Below are 6,178 nucleotides of genomic sequence, written 5' to 3'. Positions count from 1 at the left end.
CACTATTTTGTCTTCTGTTCCCTCAACAAATTAATTTCTATTCAACAGTTTAAAGACTTAAAAATTACTTTTAAATTCTGAAAGTTGAAAGTTATTTTGAAGATGGTTTGGCTTTGACTCTTACTTCAACTGTTTTTTGCAGTTATTTAATGCTGAAACAGAACTTCGTAGTAAACTGTACATGCTATACAATTCATTTCCATTTCAAGCAAGTAATATCTTACATGAGCACACATAAGTTTAAGGCCATTCGAGGTCATTCAAAATTTTTAGGGCAGTTAACCAATGTTATGTTTTGCTATGGGAGATAAATTCTTCTCTTGTTATTTTACGAGCTGTCACTCCTCAAATAAGCATAAAAAATAATGTCTTTATTTGCAGTTGACTTCAGCGAGAGGGACTGGTGTGAACCAATGTTTACGGCCATGGGGGCCGATCTATATAAGCACCAACGTTTGCTAGATTTTCTTAATTATTACAATAATAATTCTTTTAATATAGATATTCATCTTTATATGAAATTATTGTGAAATATATGAATGTTTTTGTTGTTTTAATTTTTTAAATTTCGGCCGAAAATTCTACATATATGTATATAAATATATATATATATATATATATATATATATATATATATATATATATATATATATAGAGAGAGAGAGAGAGAGAGAGAGAGAGAGGGAGAGAGAGAGAGAGAGGGAGAGAGATAGATAGATAGATGTATAAAATACAATGTTTTTTTAATATTTTTATCACTTTTTAAAGTTTCGGGTGCTAACCCCCCCTCTCTCTCTTTCTCTCTCTCTCTCTTTCTCCCTCCCTCTCTCTCTCGCCCTCTCGGTCTCTATAAACTTGTGTGTGTGTGTGTGTGTGTGTGTGTGTGTGTGTGTGTGTGTGTGTGTGTGCGTGTGTCCACATCCCACTTCAAACCAAACAAGTTTAAATCAACCAATGAAAAGGCAGCTACGTAACACAAACTCCATAAAAGGTAAAAAGGTTGTAACGTCGACTACGAACTTCGATTTTTCCCGGAAAAAGTTAACGGTTTTCACGCCGATAATGAAATATAAAAGAGCCCTAAAACGGGCTCGAAATTCAGTTTGACCGTGGCAGCGAGAAGAGTTTCCAGAATAATAGATGACCGGCCAGGAGACCCAGCTAACCCGACGCCCTGCCGCTGCTATATTTCTGTTTGCTTCTCTGATGTCAAACAAATTTAAGGTAACAACACATTTTCATCGTTTCAAAATCCAAAAGTAGACGACGCATTTATTTCAGATGTGTAAACTGCACAAGTGTTCAAATGAACGTTGTTAGTATGAGCACAGTTCACAAACACGTCGAATTTCTTTTCAAATTTCGACACTTGTGTAGTTTACAGTATTTTCAAGTTTAACGTCTTTTTATATTTAATTTTTATACTGTTAGAAAGCGTGACACTTGTGCAGTTTAGATACACATATTACACACATATTATTATTTCAGGCCGGTCCGTAAACTATAGAATTAATCAAATGAGATTTCTTAGTATGACCACACCTTTTTTTTTCATTTATAATTTTATTTCAGTTTTATTTAATTTCAAATATTCACATCGCTTTTTTATTTTTATTTATTGAAATAACAAAAAAATCATAATTATATTGTTGGTAATAAAAAAAATAATCACATGTGAGATTCACTTGTGCAGTTTATAGACCGTGTTTTTCTTGGCTAGAATATTTCAATTTAAATAGAAATTAACGTTTTTTTATAATTTGTTAGATGAAAGCACGCATATAATGTTATTATTTAAGGCCGGTCCGTAAACTGTAGAATTAGCGTGACAATTGTGCAGTTTATAGACCGTGTTTTCTTGGATAGAATATTCCAAACGTTAGTTTTTCTAATAGATATTTTAATTTTTAATAAAAAAAATACCGCCGACCGCCAAATTTCTCTAACGGCTTTTTTTTTTTTAATTTTATTTATTTTTCTGTAACTGTCTTTGAAATGTTTTGTCATATTCCAAACGTTAGGTACTTTTTCTATTAGACATTTTAATTGTTAATAAAAATACCGCCGACCGCCAAATTTCTCTAACGGTTTTTTTTTAAATTTTATTTATTTTTCTGTAACTGTCTTTGAAATGGTTTGTCATATTTAAAACGTTAGGTACTTTTTCTATTAGACATTTTAATTGTTAATAAAAATACCGCCGACCGCCAAATTTCTCTAACGGTTTTTTTTTAAATTTTATTTATTTTTCTGTAACTGTCTTTGAAATGTTTTGTCATATTCCAAACGTTAGGTACTTTTTCTATTAGATATTTTAATTGTTAATAAAAATACCGCCGACCGCCAAATTTCTCTAACGGTTTCTTTTTTTAATTTTATTAATTATTTTTCTGTAACTGTCTTTGAAATGTTTTGTCATATTCCAAACGTTAGGTACTTTTTCTATTAGATATTTTAATTTTTAATAAAAAATACCGCCGACCGCCAAATTTCACTAACGGTTTTTTTTTTTTTTAATTTTATTTATTATTCTGTAACTGTCTTTGAAATGATTTGTCATATTCCAAACGGTTGGTACTTTTTAAAATAGATATTTTAATTTTTAATAAAAAATACCGCCGACCGCCAAATTTCTCTAAAGGTTTTTTTTTTTTAATTTTATTTATTTTTCTGTAACTGTCTTTGAAATGTTTTGTCATATTCCAAACGTTAGGTACTTTTTCTATTAGATATTTTAATTTTTAATAAAAATACCGCCGACCGCCAAATTTCTCTAACGGTTTTTTTTTTTTACATTTTATTTATTTTTCTGTAACTGTCTTTGAAATGTTTTGTCATATTCCAAACGTTTGGTACTTTTTCTATTAGATATTTTAATTTTTAATAAAAATACCGCCGACCGCCAAATTTCTCTAACGGCTTTTTTTTTAATTTTATATATTATTTTTCTGTAACTGTCTTTGAAATGTTTTGTCATATTCCAAACGTTAGGTACTTTTTCTATTAGACATTTTAATTGTTAATAAAAAATACCGCCGACCGCCAAATTTCTCTAACGGTTTTTTTTTTTTAAATTTTATTTATTGTTCTGTAACTGTCTTTGAAATGTTGTGTCATATTCCAAACGTTAGGTACTTTTTCTATTAGATATTTTACTTTTTAATAAAAATACTGCCGACCGCCAAATTTCTCTAACGGCTTTTTTTAAAATTTTATATATTATTTTTCTGTAACCGTCTTTGAAATGGTTTGTCATATTCCAAACGTTAGGTACTTTTTCTATTAGACATTTTAATTGTTAATAAAAATACCGCCGACCCCCAAATTTCTCTAACGGTTTTTTTTAAATTTTATTTATTTTTCTGTAACTGTCTTTGAAATGTTTTGTCATATTCCAAACGGTTGGTACTTTTTCAAATAGATATTTTAATTTTTAATAAAAAATACCGCCGACCGCCAAATTTCTCTAACGGTTTTTTTTTTAAATTTTATTTATTATTTTTCTGTAACTGTCTTTGGAATTTTTTGTCATATTCCAAACGTTAGGTACTTTTTCTATTAGACATTTTAATTTTTAATAAAAAAAATACCGCCGACCGTCAAATTTCTCTAACGGTTTTTTTTTTTTTAATTTTTATTTATTTTTCTGTAACTGTCTTTGAAATGTTTTTTCATATTCCAAATGTTTTTTTAATAGACATTTTAATTTTTAATAAAAATACCGCCGATCGCCAAATTTCTCATACGGGTTTTTTTTTTTTTTTTAATTTTATTTATTATTTTTCTGTAACTGTCTTTGAAATGTTTTGTCATATTCCAAACGTTAGGTACTTTGTCTATTAGATATTTTAATTTTTAATAAAAATACCGCCGACCGCCAAATTTCTCTGACGTTTTTTTTTTTTTTAATTTTATTTATCATTTTTCTGTAACTGTCTTTTAAATGTTTTGTCATATTCCAAACGTTAGGTACTTTTTCTATTAGACATTTTAATTTTTAATAAAAAATACCGCCGACCGCCAAATTTCTCTAACGGTTTTTAAAAAAAAATTTTTTTCTGTAACTGTCTTTGAAATGTTTTGTCATATTCCAAATGTTAGGTAGTCTTCTAAAGTATTTTATTTAATTGATATTTTTATTGTTAATAAAAAAAAACAGGACGTTTATGTTTATGTTCGAAAAACATTCAGTGTTTATCGATATATTTAAAGAAGACAAATGTTGGCGAGATTTCTCTTGAATACGTGAAGTTAAAATGAGTTTAAACTAGAAAATTATACAAAATGCTATTATAAACTCACTTAATATATGTTCCGGTCAGATAGGCGGACAAATATTGGGTGTGTTTCTGACAGTATTTTGTATAATTTTTTAGTTTTAACTCCTTTTCCTAACCTTAATGTAAAGCACGCGAATAGTAAGATTAGTAATTGTGGATGTGTATTTTCCCCCCTAAAGTCCAACCCTATCCTCACCGTGGTAGGGGGGTGTAACGTTGTAGTTTAACAGCTACACGGCTAAATGGGCTCTGGCAAAAAAGAAATCCAGAAAATGTCGGCATGAGTTTGTTGCGTCCGTCATCTGGTCGTCTTTTTATACGCTTGCATGTGGCGAGCAAAAAGGCGTGAAGGGGGGCAGGCTGAAAGGAGAACAATACCCGAAAGATGTAAACCGAACGAAAGAGAAAAATGGGCCTCCCGTTTGCTTCCAAGGCCCCAATTGAGCGTGTTCTCCCCAGCCTGCTCCCAGTTTCCCCGACTTTGCATGCAACTGGGTTTGAGCTTTTCGAAAGCTCTATTCTCAGTGTCAGGGTGTTGACTCCACTTCCAAGTTAACAAATAGCTGCAAGTCTGGGTACGGTCCGATTGGTTCCGAAGCTGTTCCGCTGTGAGGTGCGCTTTCGAATCTCCCCATGGGGGCTACCCTCTAAGCAGGCGACACGTGCTCGTGTTACTATGTAATGCATGCTTGCCTCGACTCGACCAAGGACGACTAGAGTTCGACTAGATTGTGTGCTCACAAGCCGCTTTAAGGCCGCTTTTATTATTCCTACTGTCTACAAACTCCGAAACGGTATGGTAGTGCATTTATATATGACGGTCCTCTGATACGAAATGGTAGTGCAATTATATATGACCGTCCTCCGATATGATAGTAGGAATGCCAGTTTTGTGAGCGATCATCGCCGTCTTATGAACACAAACTAGTGGTATCTTTACAAATCCTGTTGGGTAGAGAGAACACCTCTGTTTTCTGCTCCGCCTGTTATTCTGAGTAGAAACCGCTTTTTAGGAGATGTTTGCAGCAAAGCTTGTTTTTATATAGTGCCCCTCCTTTCGGGAGTTCATCACCTCGCTGCCCAGACGAGAGCTTTCCCAGGCGGAACCTCTTTTTTTTTTTTACTTTCCAGTTTAATGGCGAACGAACAGTCACCAGCAAGTGGTCTGCTCCGACAGGAAGATGAGTATAGTATCACCCTTTCTTCTTTCTATTTCGATTTCAATCTTTGTGATGTGAAAATTTAATTTAACTGTTTCCATTGTTCGAGCTTTCATACAGCAGTAGATTATCAACACTATAAATATGATCTGTTTTTTATAGATTGGAACAAGCAACGAAACCTAGCAGCATCACCGTTCCTGTCTCCACATGTGCTGTACAGTTTGAATCAAGTATTTCTTTCTTTGCGTTAAAGCACATCTGGGTACAATCAAACTCTGTATGATGTATGTCTATTTGTTTCTTCCAACATTAGCATCTCAAAGTCTTTGCAGCAATCATTGTCATAGAAGTAGAGTAAGTATTCTTTTTCTTTCCTTCTGTGTGTATTTCTTGTAATTTCATGTACTCCTCTTGATCATGATGGAATTCTACTATCAGCTGTTGTGAGAATTATGTGGATTGGAAAAAAACAACTGAATCCAGCAGCATCACCTATCCTGGCTGCCACATGTTTCCTGTAGTTACAGAAGTCCTCAAGTAAGTGTTTCTTTCTTTGTGTACATGCACATCTGGGTACAATCAAATTCTAAACTATTAGCTTTATTTAAATGAATGCAGTTCTGCTTGTATTTCTTCTCATCAGCTAACTTATGCAACTACAAAAAAAGTACATAGGTGTTTGATCATAGCCAGAAAGTTAAATATATCATTAAAAAAGATCCACTAGTTATATTA

The sequence above is a fragment of the Euprymna scolopes genome, unplaced genomic scaffold (assembly GCF_053919585.1).
Source record: "Euprymna scolopes isolate OS-2025 unplaced genomic scaffold, ASM5391958v1 sca5, whole genome shotgun sequence".
Taxonomy (NCBI): domain Eukaryota; kingdom Metazoa; phylum Mollusca; class Cephalopoda; order Sepiida; family Sepiolidae; genus Euprymna; species Euprymna scolopes.
This window is presented reverse-complemented; position numbering follows the sequence as displayed.